The sequence below is a fragment of the Acomys minous genome (genome assembly GCF_964271855.1).
Source record: "Acomys minous genome assembly, chromosome: 3".
In the NCBI taxonomy this organism is placed as follows: Eukaryota; Metazoa; Chordata; class Mammalia; order Rodentia; family Muridae; genus Acomys; species Acomys minous.
In genome coordinates this window covers 32,265,039-32,284,006 of record NC_140485.1, presented here as the reverse complement: position 1 = coordinate 32,284,006, position 18,968 = coordinate 32,265,039, and the positions used below count along the sequence as shown (strand labels likewise).

General features: G+C 41.3%; 1 long non-coding RNA gene across 2 annotated transcripts in view; it reads right to left on the bottom strand.

Annotated features, from left to right (window-relative positions):
* The window catches only part of LOC311593613, a 113,230-nt gene that overhangs the window by 67,529 nt on the left and 26,733 nt on the right, over nt 1–18,968 (bottom strand). Inside the window, exon 3 of one of the 2 annotated variants that reach the window (XR_014777782.1) lies at nt 8,085–8,255. The exons of the other annotated variant lie outside the window; for it this stretch is intronic. This is a non-coding gene — a long non-coding RNA (uncharacterized lncRNA). The remainder of the gene's footprint in view (nt 1–8,084; nt 8,256–18,968) is intronic. 2 annotated transcript variants of the gene reach the window in all.

Sequence of the window (18,968 nt, the reverse complement as noted above, 5' to 3'; positions counted from 1 at the left end):
TCATTTGAGGACTAAAGTGGTTAAGTGGTTGATCCCCACTCATACACACATTCACAAACATGCACATGCATGTGCAGAAAACTTATTTGTTTATATACTTAAATTGCATTACTTCCCATCACTAAGGCTCAGATATTGTGGGGGTTTTTTTAGCAAGGAGGAATAAGCCAAGGGTGTTTAATTCAACTAAACTAGCAGGTGTGCATCAATATTCCATGAATCATAAAGTTTTTTGGTAAATCATTGCTTTCAAAATATATAATTTTCTAAACGCCATGTGAAAAAGGCACCTTTAAAATAGCTCTTATCTCTCACTGTAGGTTTGACCCTTCCCAAGTACCAAGGATGCATTCAGCCACCCAGAACATGCAGCATCCTACAAAATAACTCAGCACCTGTTTGTCCTTAGGTGTTCCAATTATTTAACAAAATATAAATGCTGTTTTAAAAACACACAAAGTAGTGATTAGCAAATCCCACCAAGATTGCCCATACACTGACCATAACTTTTTGCAGCATGGTTATAATTATAAAATCAAACTCTTGGTTCACGCAGCTGGGAACCTCGGCATCTAACGGAAATGTTATTAAAGAAGCTTACAAATGAATAATCATCCTCAACAACTCACAGCAGCTCTCACAGCAGGAAAGTGGGAAAAATGGAGAAAGTTTTAAGGTGGGGGAACTGATTAGGATGAACACAATCTCTGTCAAGAGAACGGATTGTGCAAGACTTCTCAGGAGAAAAATTTTCACCTGGAAAGAGACAGCATTGTGACTGCTGAGGAACTGGCTTGCAGGACACTGATCTTATTAAGAACAGACGCTAATTTGCACACTGTCCCCTGCTGAACTGGAAGCAAGTTTACCACTGGGTTTGTTAATTTACCCAGGACACCATTATCTTTGGTTGGACTTAATGTATCAGCAGAGAGGTCATTAACTGCTGGGCTCATGATTATCCGGCATGAATTACCGACGGGATAACCAAAATAGATTTGTCCTCTGACTTCACTTCTCTAGATGCAATTTCTCTTCTGCTGTTATTTAATTTCTGTTTCAAACCCCTAATTATTATTATTATATATATATAATGTATTTGTACATATCTATGCACATCCACGTGTCTTTTGTAAAAGACAATACAGTCACCAACATTCGCAGTGGATAATGGTATTTTTATTTGGTCTCCTGGAATTTCAAAACACTGATAAAATAACTGTTCCGCAACTCAGTGCATTCCCTCTCTCTCTCTCTCTCTCTCTCTCTCTCTCTCTCTCTCTCTCTCTCTCTCTCTAGTTACAGGTGAAGTCATAGCCATGTGGAAAATTTTAATCATGATGAAAAGAAATAATAATTATGGATGCTTTGTATTGTCCATTAGTGCTTGTATTTCCTTGGGTGATTCAATATTCACAGTGAAGTGGCCCTGAATCTACACTCCCCATAGCAAGCATTTTATTTTAGCCATCTATCAATCATAGCTCTAAACTCGTTTTCTATCTCTCATAAACACTTTGGGGAAAAATAAATAAATAAAAAAGCAAAACACTACAAAAAACCCTCTGGAACATTTGTTTTAGCTTACAGTTCCATAAAATCACCATGAACATTCATAAAAAAGAACTCCTGAAATTAAAAGTTAAATGGCAAAGTGCATTTTCAAAAATATCTGTGGTTTCTGGTTAAATAAACACATTTTCATAAAGCCGCATGTTCAATCTATTTTATATAAATGGAACAAATCAACCAAAAATTCATTTACAATGTTTATAGCCTGTACGAGCCCATTTCTAATAGCAGGGACCACTTCTGTGTCTCTGCGTGCTATCTGTGCAAAGAGGTGAATTTTCATTTATTTAATGCAAATACTCATACAAGGCAAACTCTTCAGGCATACACAGAGCAAGCTTCCTGGCAGCTTTGTGGCAATAAGAAAATATCATGACATAATTGTCGAATAAATAGGGTTCTGCCACCTCAGAATTACTTGCATCACAGTGCTCCAAATAAAAAGAAAAATACAAGGCATCTGAAATCTTTTTGCTGCCAGTTTCTAAGCTGTTTTGCTAATGAATGATTTGATTGTGATCTAATCTTCCTGGACATTTATGACAGTGTCTTGTCTTTTGAGCTGAAAAATTATGAAGGTTTTTGTTTTGTTTTGTTTTTTTGTAGTCGAATGACGAGAGCACTGTGCTCTGGTGAGACAAAGGCAGCTGCAGAGGAAATAACTACCTGACAGAGCATGAAGGGAATGGGATCAGGGTGCCAGGTCTAGATTTGGCATCTGTGAAGTGCCGGGCATTGGCATGGGCAAGCTTTGGAAGCGCAGGCCTCCATCATGTGATTTCCCAAGGATATCTGAATACTAAACTCCAAACCAGAAATGTTTGGACTCAGAAATCACTCCGTATATAACAATCTCCTTCTGTACTTGCCTTTAAAGTACCTACTGGTGATGAGGTTTTTCTACGTAACGTGTGCTTTCTCGATTGCAGGAGGAGATGTTAGGCAATTTTGCTGAAGTAGGTACAGATGAATATTTATAGTAAATTGTGTTTGGAAGTTTATGAGATGATAGCTGTGTGTGTTTCTGTCTGGGATTTGCTCTATTTATGCATCTCCTCCTCTAAGAAGAATGATTCCAGCCCTGAACCTCCTTCTACATGCTTCTTTACTGACTCCAGGCTGTGTTATTTTCTAATAAATTCCAAATGGGGCTTTCAGGCATCCATTCTAAAGGTAAGCAGTGCCATGACTGGATGCCATGAAGTGCAGTGTCTTGGCCCACATTTAAGTCACAACATCTAAAATTCATCTCTGAAGACACAGACAGACAGACAGACAGACAGACAGACAGACAGATACACACACACACACACACAAACACACACACACACACACACACACACAACAAAACAAAATCACAAACAAACAAACACAGAAAGGCCAAAGTTCTTTTTTTTTTTTAAAGGTTCTGTCTGCTTGACCCACAAGTAGGGGTTTAAGAGAAGTAGACTTTACAGCATTGATTTCTCTGTTAAGTTAGAAGGATTATTGCTGTGATACACACACACACACACACACACACACACACACACACACACACATACACACACACCTTACATGGTTCCTAGTAATACACAATCTACATGCAATATTTAATCTAGTGATAAAACTATTACTGGCAGAATTGATCCATTGTTCCCCACTGTGACATTTTAGAACCTGAGCCTGGCATGCTCGCAGGTCAGATCTTCACATAGAATTTTCATTCTTTTTTCACAGCCCTGGAGGCCACAACTAAACACGTCAAGCAAGTACTCTGCTGCTGGGGTCCACCCCCAACCTTTAACTGCACGTGTGAATAAAAAGGGAGTATTAAACACCCTGGCTAGCTTAAACCCAGAAAGAGAATATCTCAGAAATGGCGGTATGTCTCTGCCTCTCTTACTTCCAGTCTCTCATCCTCTCCACTCTTGAGTTCATGGTAAAGATGTGTTGGTAAAGATGTTCAGATACTCACTGCTTTTTGATTGGACAACAGTCTCCTCACTGCTCTTTGGGCTTTAACTTTCAGCATCTGTAACCTAAGACCTTAAATGGTGCCAGACTGATGGCTTCTGAACATAGTTTTATCCTGTCACTCTGATTTTAAAAACCATCTCAGCTCTTCATAGCCTTTAGGATAAGGTGAGGTTGCAGGGTTTATTACATAGACTCATTCTCACACACATGCACCAAGCTTTTATTGTTGAGGGTTATGACACTAAGTTATTCCCTGGACTGCCATGTTATTTCCTACTTCCAGTGTTAACAGATAATCTTTTCCCTGTCTTCTTCATCTGGCCAAGTCTTTCTTGTTCTGAAACACTCTATAGGTTGCTACCATCTGCTTATGGATCTATCTTAATTAAGGCATGACATCTTCAATGCAGTAACATTGAGTCATGTGCCTTCCATAGTGCTAAAAATATTTTTGAAATGATTTGATTCGCTGCTTCAGAATCTGTGCCCAACACTCTGGAAAGTAATGTCTCAATGGACAGAGTAGGGCATGAGATAACATGTGTTCAACATTCATTCATTGTAGCAATCAATGGCTGAATCACATACAAAATTCCCCGCTTCCTTAAAGGCATCATGCCAGATACAACAGAGACCTTTTTAATTACAGAAAATTAAAATTGATTTTGTTGTTGCTGTAGCTATGTCCAGCTGGAGCCTTGTAAACACAGTGGAGCCTCCAGTATTGCAAGTCTGAGTTAAAGTAGGAACTTAACTACAAATGTAAATTAATTTTGGAATCCAGGTTGGAAACTGACTTTCTGTCTCTCAATTATTTACAGTTCTTTTGACTTCAGTGATGTGCTTGGTTGAGTGTCTTGAGCATTGGGTTTAAAAGGAAGAATGCTCCTTTCCTTGTCTTCATCAGGTTATGTGATATTTAATTAAACTATGTCATTACAAAACAAGAAGTGTTTAACACAATCAGATTTAAGAGCAAATACAAGTAGATCATGGTAAACACAGGCTCACATTTAAAAAACAGTGCCAACAACACACTGGGTAAGGAAATGGTTCCATAGCATGAGACAGGGATCTCTACCTGGCACTGGACAGAGCCAGCTAGTCAACAAGTGTATATGTGGGATTAGGCTAGAGACATCTCAGTGTGCTAAAGCATTTAGGCCACTTACTTTAGGATAATGAAACATTTTAAAGTCAACGTTACTATAAACAGTCCTCGTTGCACAGCAGCAAGCCAGACAGAGATGCCACCAACTTGACTTTGAATACATGACACAACCTGTGACTCACTATTCAAATGCAGGATATTTGCTAGCTTTTTCATAAAATAGCACAATACAGAAAAATGGGGAATTTAGATTCTGGCAGTCTTATTCTAGTTTGATTTGAATACAAGGTAATGATGAGGAGTAATAAGTTCAAGAAATGTTTCTGACTTGTACATCGTGATGAAATCAAAGGCTCATGAAAGGACATTGTGTTCACTAAAGAGAAAACAAGAAGGCTTTTAAAACATTCATTATGCTGGTCTGAATTATTTTTAACCAGGATGATCCAATGAGGAATAAACACTGAACACATCTTACAGGTAGGAAACACCTTTCGTCACATGATCATCCCATATCCAGGAAAAAAAAATGACACTCTGGAAAACTACCAGGGCAAGGTGTTCATGGTGAGGGCTAAGAGCTGCAGTGATCTCTCTGGCAGAAGACACTATCTCGGGGTGAGTGTATGGTAGCCAGATGTTTCTACCAATTCAAGTGATGTAAATAATTAGTTCCCCAAGCTATCTACAAAGATTGCTTACTTTAAAAATGTGGGTCCCTTTTTTATGTAACAAGTCAGTCTCAAAGTGGTGGAATCTTGGACTTTTGTTCTTTGTTGCTAAACAAGAACAGTGCTACTGAAGACTGTCACCTGCTTCAGAAATCCATGCAAGGGGAGTTGTGTTTTGTTCCTTTTTTGTAATGCAAACAAACAATATATATGTGTGTGTGTGTATATATATATATATTCATATATATGAACATATGCAAAAATATCGTGCTTCTAAATTACTTATTAAAATACCACATCCTTATCTTTTGTCCCAGAGAGCAAAAATATCCTGAGGGACAGTGAGATACCAGGTTATCTCATCAGTAAATTCACCAGGACTCTAGAATCAGTGTACCAATACTACCCAACAAGTTTACTCTCAACTCACTGCTTTGCAATTTACCACCCACACCAGAAGAATCCCCATCTCCCCATGAGTCCCACTACATTCCTGCTGAATTGGGACTCATGTGTCTCTTGAAACAAATGCCTTTTGTGTTTCTTTTTGCCTTTGTTCCTCTGTGGCAACCTTGATGCCCTTCCCATGCACTCCCATGCAGAGTGTCTTGCTTCGCTGATCCATCCCTGCAGTTGTATTGACAGATTCTGCAAAGAACGTTTCTTAATTATCAGTTTACCCGCAAGGCACTGTGCCTGGGTCGCTTCAGGCAGTACCCTCTATATTTCAGTAGAGTGTGCCAGGATATCTGGAAGGCAGAGTATTTTTTTCTGTAACATCATACTTTGAGATAGCTCGGAGACTCCTCTTTCATCAGACCCCACGTTTGAGTCAAAGTCTCCCTCAGATTGCTCACAATTTCCTCTTTTGCCCATCCTGCCAAACCCAGTTTTTCAAAGGGAAACACCTGGCAGGCGTTCGTGTGGTCGTTTATAATGGAGAGGCAGGCCAGGAGATTCCGGAGACCAGAAACAAGCGTGAAGGAAGAAAGGGGTGTGCAGAGGACAAAAGAAAAGCGTGAGTAGATGAAGGAAGGGAGACAGCCACACTAGACGCCCACAGGGGAACTCGTTGCTTCCTCCCTGCCCTGTTCTCCATCTGGTTCAGACCAGAATTCACTTTCATCTTGACCCCCCTCCCCATTCCCAGTTCTCTCCGTCTTCAGACACCAGGGCCTTCAGAGAGAATGTGGAGCCAGGCTTCTCCAGCCAGCTTGCTTCAAGGGCTGGGACTTGTCAGTGAGTAACAGTAATCGTAACCACCCAGATGCAGGAGTAGACGCCACATGTGCGGCAGGAAGTGGAGGCCTGCCTCCCCTCCAAGTGCCCCGCTGCAGAAACAGCGACGCTGGGTGGAATAACCAGGAAAACATGATCTCAACACACTCAGATCTCAAAGAATAAGACAAAGATACCATGTGGGAAACTAAACCAAGCGTCCTATCCCAGGGACACCATGACACATCTGTATACAACGAGGTACTCAGTGACAGGGTGAGATGGGGTTAGGATCCCAGGTCTGTGTATAGAATACGTGGACCATCAGGCAAAGGACAGTGTGGGAAAGACTGTAAGCTTTGTCACAGGTGGAAGCAGCCTTGGCTGGCTTTACCCCTGGGCACCCCATGGATACCTTGTGGTAGACTGAGTGGAGCCATCCTGGGCCTGGAATTCAGGAAGCAGACCTGGGGACTCCACCTGGACTATTGTTTTTCTAATCGACCCTCAATGGGAGAAGGAGACCACCCTTCCCATGTAACACAGGCAGGTGGGGAGGCGAGAACAACAGGTTCAGACTGGGCTTGAGCGCAAGTGGATCAGCAAACAGGCTGGACCAGCACGTGGGCCAGAGAGACACCTAAGGACCTGTCCCGTGGAACGGATACCGGAAGGTTCACTCTTTTTTCCCTTTAACCTTTTTTCCCTCTTGTGTAAGCTAGTTGGGTTGTATAATAAAGCTTAATTGTTAAGAAACAGAGCCTACAGAACAGGGCACTTCTTATGAGTTGCCAACACACTCAGAGCAGTCCTCGACATGAGAAGAATTAGAAATGTCTACTTGGCCTTCCTTATTTCAAATAGAGAATGTGCCCCGAATATATGAGAAAACAATCACCAGAGAAAAGAGGCTATTTTAAAATATGAACCAAATTAAACGTACAAATCCTAATACCATGAGGATGAGAGCCAAGGAAAGTAGGGAAAGTAGTAAGGTACTGTAATGTGCACCTAATTGAGCAGGCACCTTAGGGGTCTCATGCTAGGACTACATTAAATTTGGCACTAAAAGAGACAGAGTTCTTGTCACTATGCATCACAAATGTCAGGACTCCAGCCAGCTGATATACCCATGGATTACTTCACATGTCAGTGATGTCCCTCCCACCCACAGAGATGAAGCCACTGCCTGTGCAAGAAGCCCCTGCATCATGTCAGGACACCTGAGAAAAAACAGGAGACTGAGCAAACAAGAAGCCATCAAAATCTTTACCCCAAACACACATACACGGTGAGTAGGGACACTCATTTAATTTTTTCTTCTGTGGAATTGTTCACCACCCCCCCCCCCACTTTCTTACTTCCCACCCCCTGTATCCATCCCTGAACAAATTCCAGCCATACATAAACAAGGAAACATGGAGCGAACCAATTGGCTCCCTCCACCATCGCTAAACTGGATATAAGTACCCACTTGTCTGACCCCACTCTGCATTTGTGTAAGGAAGAGCAAACTTAATTGCCCCAACCCCACAGCTACGTTGACATCTTACCAAATGATGGCATAACGTCCCCACATCCTTTGCTCAGAAGAAATGTTTATCAAAAGCATGGCGGCTGACAGGGCAGCATCATTAGCCTGGCTCTCAGCTGATGGCGGTGCCGATTTGTTGGGGACAATTTCAACTGTAGTCACACATCGGGTGCTTCCTGACACATTGCTCCTGTGAAGGCAGTAAAAGTGCACTGCATCATAAACACACAAAAATGTCACGACGGAGGGACTACAGGAATTGCAGCTGCAGCTGGGGAGGGGGCTGGGGACATATTCTAAAATTATCATAGGGCTAAGGATGAAAGGGGGATTTTGAGTTCACCTCCATTCAGAAATGACTGTTTATTTAAGGTATGTGGAAATCATGCACCAAGAGACTCTATTGCAATGACCTTTCTTCTGGAGGCAGGGAAAAAAATGATTTGAGCATAGCTAAAGCAATTGTGGAGGAAGGAAACAGAGCAGGAGGCTTTCTGTATCGCAGCTCCTGACAGTGAAAAACTCAAAAGCAGTAGCAGATGATCCCAAGGCCTTCACAAAAAGGCGTAAAGGGGCTGAGCTACTTCATTCAGCCCAAATGTTTCACTAAGGTTGGGCCATGGTAAGCAAGCATCAAAACCACTGGCTCTCAAAAGTGGGACCAATAAGACATCCTAATGTGCTCAGATGAGACTGGACCCACCATGGAAGGTGTCATATTTGGCAGGTGATATGTGACTAATATAATTTAAAAGTCAGAACCCACTTTAAAAACGCACTTTTTGAGACACACAAACAGGCAGTGAGTGCGAAGTCTAAACAGGTTAAAAACAGAAAAGGTTCTTAGCTTCAAACATAAAGGCATGCATATTTAAAAAAATAAGATGTTGGTTTTCATCATGCAGAAATAGTATGTAAAATAAATAGTCTACAGACTTTAAGTAGATGTGGAACAAACAATCCATAAAATGATGGGAGAATAAGCAATTTGGCAAAAAAAAAAATGCATTTCTTTGCTTGTATAAATATATTTCTCTTTTAGAGTATTCTTAAGTTTATAATGAGGCTGAGGAGAGTACAGAAGTTCTCAGATAACACACACATGCCTAACCCTTTTAGCCTTCAAATCCGACAGCAGAATGTTCCATGTGTTAACATCGATGAATTTACAATAACACATCACCACCAAAATTGACAATTTGCGTTAGGATCCTGCGTAGGGTCCAGACTGTGGGATGGAATGGATGCTCAGCAGTGAGTGGGAATGGCCCCATAGGCTCATATATTTGAATGATTTGTCACGAGGGAGTAGCACTTTTAGGAGGCGTGGCCTTGTTGTAGTGGGTGTGCCCTTGCTGGAGGAAGTACGTCACTGGGGATGAACTTGGAAGTTTAAAACGCTCAAACCAGCACCCCCCCTCATGCCCCCTTCCACCACCCTTGACTGCCTGATGATCCAAATATAGAACTCTAGGCTGCCTGCTTAGTGCCGTGTCTCTGTGTGTGCCACCACCATGCTTTCCCCCCCCCTCCCCATTATGATAATGGACTACGCTTATGAATCGTAAGCCAGTTTCCATGGTCAAGGGTCTCTTCACAGCAATAGAAACCCTAACCACCATGGCAAGCATCATGTCTTCACTACTGAAGTATCACAAAAAGTAGCCATAAGAATATTCTGTGCTTTACCTAATTACCATCCTAGAAAACACTGGTCCTTTGATTTGTTCCCATGGCTTTTTGTCAAATGCCAGGTGGTTAGAGTGACGTCACATGCAGCTCTTTCAGATTGGTTTCTTTCATTTAGCAATGGTTTACATCATCTGGGTCTTTTCATGGTTTGATTACTCATTTCCTTTTAGCACTGAGTAATAACCTATTGTCTGCATGTCCCATGGTTTGTAATCCTCACACCTGATTACTGAAGGACATCTTCATCACTTGCGTATTTTGCCAATTATAAATAAAGCTGGGACAAGCATCTTTATGTAATTCTTTGTATGGGAATCTACTTTTTTGGGGTAAATACCAAGCATCACAATGACTAAATCAGATGTTAGGAGCATCTTCAGTTTGGTAGAGAACTGCCAAATTGTCTTCCAAAGCGGGGTTAGCATTTTCCACCCCCACCAGGAATAACTAAGAGGCAGCATTCGACGCTGCCATTGCAGTCTATCTTGATGGTGCTGATGGTGATGCAATATCTTGTTGTTTAACTTTTCCATTCCATGTTGGCACAGATTGGGGGCATGGCACAGTGTTTCATATATTCATTGAGTGATGACTTGGAATGAGAAATGAACTCTGGAAACAGGACAGGCTGACGAAGAGAGTAGGTCCACTGTGAAATAACAGTCAGCTTTAGGATGCAGACACTGATAACATTTCTCACAGAAGTTAGCATATCCAAGTCCTCCGTACTTTTCAGTGTATACATGTCAGCAATTTGCTCTGGCTTTTGATTAAGATGTGCAGTGAGAAACGCATTTCACATGTGTCTTGAACACACATGCCCACTCCTGACATGGAAAGCTCTGGGGATCAGTGCTTAACATTCCTCCATTCAGTTCATCCAGCTTTACATTTGACATCTGAGCCACCCTAAAACACCCTGTTGGTTCCTCTTCAGCTTCTGTAGTTACCATCTAAATAGCAATAGGCATCATGACGCCTAATGGATTGCCACCGGATTTAAAAAATAATAATTAAATCAAAGCTCCATCCCAGAGCATTGGGAAAGCACCAGTCCCTAAACTTTTAACTTCTTTTCGATCCAGATTTGCTATTTGAGTAACGAGGCAGAAAATCGATACAGAGATCTTATTAGTTTAAATTTTCTGAGCTTATCTGCTTTTTATTTTAGCAGGTAATTGAGATGCCCACCAGTAATCTACATCCATGCTTTCATCAAATCTAAAAGGGAAATCTGCCCTTTGGTCTACTTTGTCATAGTAAATGTCGTTTTGCTTATACTTGAAGCTTTGTTCCTGAGTTTTCACGCACAGGTTCTCAAGTGGGACTCCCTGCGTACTGGATTTTGTCTCTAGGAATGCACATTATTTTTCTCTACTTTGTTTTTAAGTGCTCCTTTCTTTGTCTTCCACAGTTTCTTGTCTTTTCAGTTCCCCTTCTTCCATGTTTTGTTTTCTCACCACCTCCTTCCCTCTTTTACTGTCCTCTCTCTAGCCCCGCCCCCCCCATCATCCCCTGTGCTTTCCTCTTTGTCTCTTTCCTCGTATCCAAATCTTTCCTTCAAGGCGTGTCCTAGTATTTTTATTTCTGCTCCCAATTTTCCACTCTTCGGTCCCTGTTTCTCTTTCTTACTCAAGTGACCTTCCTATGCTTTTGACTAATAGATTACCCCTGTCAGGTACCTTTGTGGTGCCAAAGGTAGTTGGAAGAAGATGACACCCAATACCCAACTTCTAATTCTCAGCACATCAGGGAATGTTCCCAATTTGCTGCTGTCAGCCTTGATAGGAAGAAAAGGAGAAAACATCGAGGCACGGAGGGAAAGGAAAACTCCAGAGAGCCTCCTGCAAAAGAAGTGAGTGGACACTGAGGGAGGTGCCCACCTGGGTAGGGATTCTTTTGTTTCCTTTATAAAAATAATTTATTTATTATTTTTACGTATGAACGTGTGTGCGTGCCCACATAAGTTCATGTGGACTGTGTGTATGCAGGTCCCCAGGGAGGCCATAGGGCATCAGATCCCCTGGAGGTGGAGTTACAGGCAGCTGTGAGCTGCCTGATATAGGTACAGAAACTGGGTTTTTGGCAAAAGCAGTGAGTGCTCTTAACTGCTGAGCTACCCCTACTGTTACTCTTATGAGGTTCAGCATCTTTAACTGAAAGAAAACAAACAAACAGAAATTATGCCAAAGACCAATTAAGAGAAAAGAATAGAGAGACAATGACAAGTTCGCCATATCATATGACAAAGAACATCTGCAGGAGCTCTTCATTAAATCTCTGTGGAAAAACACCCTACCCTATTGGAGCCACAGGTCACAGTCTCTCAGAACTTAGTGCAACAGAGGTTCAAGGGAAATCATTTGCCCTGTGTCTCAGGGCAGCTGGCATCCCCCTTGCTTCTGCTATAAAGGACATCTAAGCAACAGTACTTAGTGCCTGGTCAGGGATAAAGCTACTGACACTTCCCTAGAAATCGCACACTCAGCTAGACTTGCTAATAAAGACTGGAAACATAAGAAATGCCCTAAAAGACAGGGACAGCCCTTTAAAAATACAATTTTTATAAACTGGCAAAATAGAGCCACATTCTACCTCCAGGGTTTATTTCACCAACAAATTGGACTTGTGAAAATGTCACCTAAGGACTTGGACTTGAAGTACTTTTACAAGGTGTGATCAAAGCTCCCTGTTCTGGTGTCTACCTCTGGCATCCTCCCACCGAAGAGATCTTAGAAAGGAAGAAATATTATCATTTTAAATTAACTTAGCACTGTGAAGGTGCTAAATGTTCTTCAGAAGAAAATATTTAAAACAACACATGGAAATAATAAAAGTCTGTTCTATTTACTCCTCCCTGAGGCAAAAGTTAGATTTTTTTTTTCCTTTCGTGGTGTCCACGTGACCTGTTGTTACCAGGTGTTTTGTGATGTATGATAAACAACAGTTTTCAATCACCTAAAATGTAAAACATTGGCATGAAAACACTTGTTTTCTTTTAAAAGATATTTATACTTGTTCTCTACTGTCAGAGGTTGGAGGCTGTTTTTGGTTTGTTTGTTTGTTTGTTTGATTTTAACACATACACATATGTAACAACAAATAAAATAAAAAGGGCATACATTTGAAAGAGCACAGTGGGACTTTATGGGAGGGCTTGGAGGGAGGAAGAAAAGAGGAGAAATTACCTGATTATAATCTCAAAAAGTTAAAAATATTATGATTACTTTAGGGTTGTTATTTATTTTATCGGACAGCTGGGGACAACCTGAAATAGCATTCTAAGGAGAGGGAAAACCAAGCTGTGAGAGCCCTGAAGATTGTTTGCTTCTCAACTGCAAGGACCTGCAGACTGGGTCTGCACTCAAAGAATCCAGCTTTTAAATATCAGGTTAGAGGCTCTTGCTTCCCACTGACCTTGTATAAGTAATTTTCGTGAGATGAGAAGAGACAGTCAGGTTTGGTGGGAAAATTCTCAAAAAGTAAAATATATAGATGCATGAAAAAATAATCTGTTACATAGTATAACAAAAACAAATCCTAAATTAAAAAAAAAAAAGCTGGGTATGGTATTCCATGTTTGTACTTCTAGGCTGAAAGAATGGAGGAAGGCAGGTCCATGGGAATTGCTGACCAGATAGCCTAGCCTGCTTGGAACGTTCTGAGCCAGTGAGCCTGTCTCAAAAGTAAACAGAGTCTCACAATTTTTAAAAAGTGGATGATATCTGAAGAATGACACCCAACATCTAAGGCTGCCCTTTAGCTTCTACATGCACACACATGAGCACACACACAAAGACATACACGGGGAGGGGAGCAAGGGGCGCGGGTGGGGCATGGGGGAGATAATGAGTTCTTAGACAAAGAAAAGTTGTCTCTAAGATAAATAACTGGAGACAGAGCAAACAAGGAATCGGATTGCAGGCAGCATCTTCCATCAGCCACAGGGTCCCAGGAAGTAATTTCTATCAGTCACAAGACATCTTTTCTATCTTAGAAGTAATCAGCCCTTCCACACACTTGAATCAAGTTGCTGTTTTTACTCACAGGCTTTAAGACTTAATTCACAGTTGTTAACCAATAAACAACGTACATAACAACAAATAGGTCTGGGGTTCTATGGAAGTCAGTGTTAAGAGACGGGATCCCCTCACACACAAGAGATGCTTCCGGCCAGAGGAAGGATGGTACAGTGTGCACTATGGGCAAGGGTGTGTACAAGCCTTCGTTTCCCCTTCCCATATTCCCCCAGACACAAATCTACAAACTCAGCCTGTGTCCTGAAGCCTACCTCAAATAAACACAAGCTTTTCTAACCCGCCACCACTGGAACTGTGATTTCATCTCAGCCTCCTGAGTCACTTCACTCTCCACGTGACCACTATGGAGGTTCTGCCTCAGCCATCTTATATGCTCATTAGCGTTTCCCTAACTTGTAGAATATTTACCTTAAATATACATCTCTACTTTGTTTTCAGAACAAAAGAAAGCTTTTCTTGAGTACACTACTTTGTTTAAGCAGCAGCTTGCACAACGAGACTGTGGAACCTGTCCCTTTCAGTGAATTACATCCACACTGTGGCCAGCCATGCCATTTTCAATAACTGGGAAAATTTCCTTATCAATCCATGTGATGGATGTGTCAAATCATATATTAATAATGATCTTCCTTGTCGTTGTACCAGGAAACATAATTCTCATGGTCACCTGGCCTCGTTTTCCTTAATTTTGTGTCTTAAATTTTGTTGTTGATACTATCATTGTTGTTGTTGTTATTATTATTATTAATCATTTGTGAGTGTGTGTGTGTGTGTGTGTGTGTGTGTGTGTGTGTGAGAACAATTTTATTCAGTCATTTCTCTTCTTTCACCTTCATGTCAACTTTGGGGACCAAACTTGGACCACCAGGCAATTGATGGCAAATGCCTTTACACACTTGGTCATCTTGCCCACTAACTCTGATTTTGCGGGTTTTACCATTTTAATTTAAATATAATTACTATAGAAATTTCCGACGCCTCATTCCCAAAGGAAGGGTTTATTGTAGTTACATATTCTGGACAAAAGTTTTATGAGATACTGGATTGGGACGAGTAAGAAAGAAAAATCTCCATCTTGAATAGACGCAGCCTCCCAGCTAGCTTTTAAGCCAGTCCAGGTTCAGCGGTTGTGTCAAACATGGACTGTTTGCTGCCTATTTCGGGCAGCTGCCACAGAAGTGATTTTATATCCTGGACCTTTTCTGTTGACAGACAGGTACATGCTGTTATCACACACTGCATCAAGGGGGTTTCCTGGAGAAAAATAAAGAAAGCCTTTCAGAGTGTACACAGCTATGGCACTGAACTAACCACTCATTAAATAATGAACTTGTCATCAGCTTTAAATAAGAAGAATTCAGCAACCAAAGAGTGTGTGTGTGTGTGTGTGTGTGTGTGTGTGTGTGTGTGTGTGTGTATGTGTGTGTGTGTGTATAAAACTTTACAAAATGTAGCCTATTCCACCTGGCACCTGGCAGATCTTATACACAGCCTCCCATCTATTCAAATACAGCCATTAAGTCAATCTCACGGAGAAATCAGCAGCAAAGCTGCGGTTGTCTACAGATACACAGGTGTGTGTGTGTCCATGTTAACACTTAGCTGTCATGTATGATGCTCCACATCCAGTGCCAAGCCCTTCTATAATGTGAAGACTGATTTGGCTTACTCAGCCTGCTGCTGCCCCCATCAACTCTAAGTGTGGGCCTGGGGGCAGCTTTGGTCTTTCCTCTCCACAAGAGTGAAGGGTTCTCACAGCCAGCAAGGTCAGGTGGCGCCCACTCTGCAGGAGACAGAAAGCGCCCGTATACCTGCTGGGCTTCCCTGCTGTTAGGAGCTGCCTCCCTGCTCTTGGGAAAAGGCAGAAAACTAAAATCAAGCCAGACAAAATCCCAAAGCTGATTGGAGAAGGACTCAGGAAAAGCCACTCCTACCTGAAGAACCATTGGCAATTAATGGCTTCTGGGATAAGACATCAATTTTCTTCAGGGTGTCAAGACCCGAGAGGCCACCAATGCCCCAGCGAATGTCGCACAGCTGCGTGCTATTACTCACAGGGTATTTTTTTAAAGAGCACATGAAATTGGGAGGGCGTATAGGAAAGGAGTTATGGGGAAGGAATGAGGTTGGAATATATATATATATATATATATATATATATATATATATATATATATATATATATTTTTTTTTTTTTTTTTTTTTTTTTAAGAAAACAACCAAGCATACTGCCTACTTCTCACTTTCTTGTTTGATCTTTGATCAGTTTGGCAAGCTGACCTTCTTCTATTGTTTGGATTAGTTATTTGACATGTATAAATAAAATGCTTTGAATTTTAGGGCTTTACTTTTGGGTTAAGGCCCCAGCCCTTGCTCCTCCAGCCTATAAAACAAAGCCCTATACCATTAGATATGAAGGGACATGGAGTTCACCCCAAGAGCATTGCACCCTCACTTTAAAAGTCAGTGACTTGAGGAGAAGAAATGATGAGGCCAAGTTCACACAGTCATTTTCGAAAGAAATAGTGAGGAGAGACAGCTCGGCCTCTTGAGCCAGAAGCTGGGCGAGCTTCCCTTTACTGTGGTTTCCAGAAGGAGAGGCTCACTGAAAACCCCGTGGATGCTTTGATTCCCTGGTCTGTTGTGATGGTCAAAGATAAGCCATCTTTAATGTTGATATATTTACCTTGAACAGACCAGAATTATTTGTTGGAGCAAAGATGAACATATTGCAACATACAATCTCAAAAAACCAGTGAGTTTATTTTCTTTTCCATCAGATAATGCAAATACAGAACTAAAAACAAATAAACAAAAACATCTAAGAGAAGTAAAGCCAAACCAAAACAAAACAACAAAAAGGGGCTTTATAAAATAACCTTCTCTCCAGGCCTTGACCTCTCTAATTTATAGCTGACTTTCCTTGCTCCTTGCTAATTGCCCAATCCCTCTCCACTGGCCTAGGGGGGTGTAACATTTCAGTGTTCATTTGCTGAGGTGACAGATATAAGTACAGTGTTCTTAGATAGTGCAGCTAGTCAAGGGGACAGCCACCGCATCTTACAAGACGTGAGGCACTCCTCATTTGCTACTCACTATCTAAGTTTCAGAACCACTCCATCTATAAAACCAAAAGGCTGTGGCATACTGCTCTGTCTCTGTTTTCAATGCTGCAGCATAGGTAGAATATGTCTAAGCCCACTGATTTTATAGGAAACTATCCAGAAAGGGTGCCTAGTGCCTGGGGAAAAGAAGACAGACTTGTTAAGATGCACTGCAACAGTAAAAAGTCTTTATTTTGTTTCGTCCAGTACTGGGTGGGAGACCTTCCCATCAGCAAGACCTCGCCTACATACAGACTGTACTACAATGTGGCCCCTTAAATTGGAATAAATGCTCACCCTGAAAAGCTATGAGGGAGAAAGGGAAAAAAATAGACAAAGACGCCTGGGACTCACCAGAGACAGAAAAAGAAGTAAAACACACAATAAACTGATCAGAATGTCTGTACGAGTGCTAAATGATGCAAGAATGCAAGACAAACATTACTGTAAGCATTAGTGCAATATTTGAGAATTGCGACAGTTAAAAGTCTCCACATACAGTGTTTATTTGTTTATTGTGTGCCTTTAGGATGAACTCCAGATTTTCCTTTTTTTAAAAAAAATACCTAGTTATTACCAATAAAAAGACAAAGGGCACCTAATGACAAAGAGTTCCTCTCAAAGTTTTGAAGTAGACCAAAGTAGAAAATAAACTGAGGCCCAGTGGCTCAGTTCACTAAGCAACAGAAGCTCTGCTGTGAATGAACATGCCAGGCCTTGGCCTGATGAAGGAAAACTGAAATAGTCAGCATGATGGGCACACAAGGGCAACAGACCATTTTGTAAATAATTGAGAATTTTTTGATTGTTAAATGAACACTTCATGTCACTATGAAAATAGCAGGCAGATTCTTGCTGTAATATCTAAGAAGCTTATTTCACTTCTATGTGCTGTATGTGTTATTAATTATATTATTAATATTAAAAATGTAATACCACACTAATCAAGGTCGCCTTCCCAACAAGTCATAATTAAATAAATGCTACATTCTTGATTGTGCTAAGGCCAATTAAATCTAATTTCTCTTCTGTTTCCATACATAGGCTGCAGCTGTACATGCTATCCAGAGGTAATTAATTGCCACCAACTGCCTCCTTTTAAAGAGAAGAATGTCTGAAATTGGTGGCATAACATGTGACCTGAAGCCAAACAGAGTCTCATGCTGTTTGCAATGTGCATGATTCTTTAATGACCAGGAGTGATGTTTTCCTCTTTCACAAACTGCTGTCCGTTTTATCTGTCCCTTACATCGCTGCAGATATGGCCTACCTGTCTAGCCTGGTCTCCTTGGTTTCATAAATATGTATGACCTACATAGAAAGCAATGGATTAGCATGGTTGGAATGGTTTTTCCTAACCCCAGCGCCTTGCAGTGAGATGCATCACCCAGTGCCGGGGGGACCTCAGCAAGTCCATGCCAGAACACAGGATTTTAAATGGTTCAAGACTTAAGTGAGTAAATGTCAACTTTACTAAAAAACTATCTGGAGGATGTGCTTGGGATGGAGAGCTATAGTTTTTATTATTTAAAATTAAACTTAAAAGAAGCCCCAGAGAGACCTTGAAACACTCAGTCCTAAAGGAGATGTCATTGTCAAATCCCTCCCTGCCGGACTCAGGGACTCCTGAAGAAGAGGGAGGGAGAAGGCTGTAAGAGCCAGAGGAGAAGGAGGAGCCTAAAGAAACGAAACTCTCTAAGCAAGCAGGACTGATGCACACAAGAACTCACAGAGACTGTGGCAGCATGCACGGGACCTATACAGAATCTCACCATTGAGAGGGAAAATTGTCAAAAGCCCCCTTTCCTAACCCAGAAGCCATGTCCAATTGATAACCACTTAAAAATTAAAAATCAGTTCTCTCTAATGGAGTCTCCCTGAATATACAAACCACTTGTAAGGCCAGGTGCCATGTCCAGCACTAGATGGTCAACACACAATGAACTCAACAGCATCTTTGGAGGAGCTTTGTCTCACTGTGTTTTGGCAGTGCTTTGACATATGCGTATATGTTGCGGCTTTTGGTTTTGTGGGGTTTTTTAGGGGATTTATTTGTATATGAACATG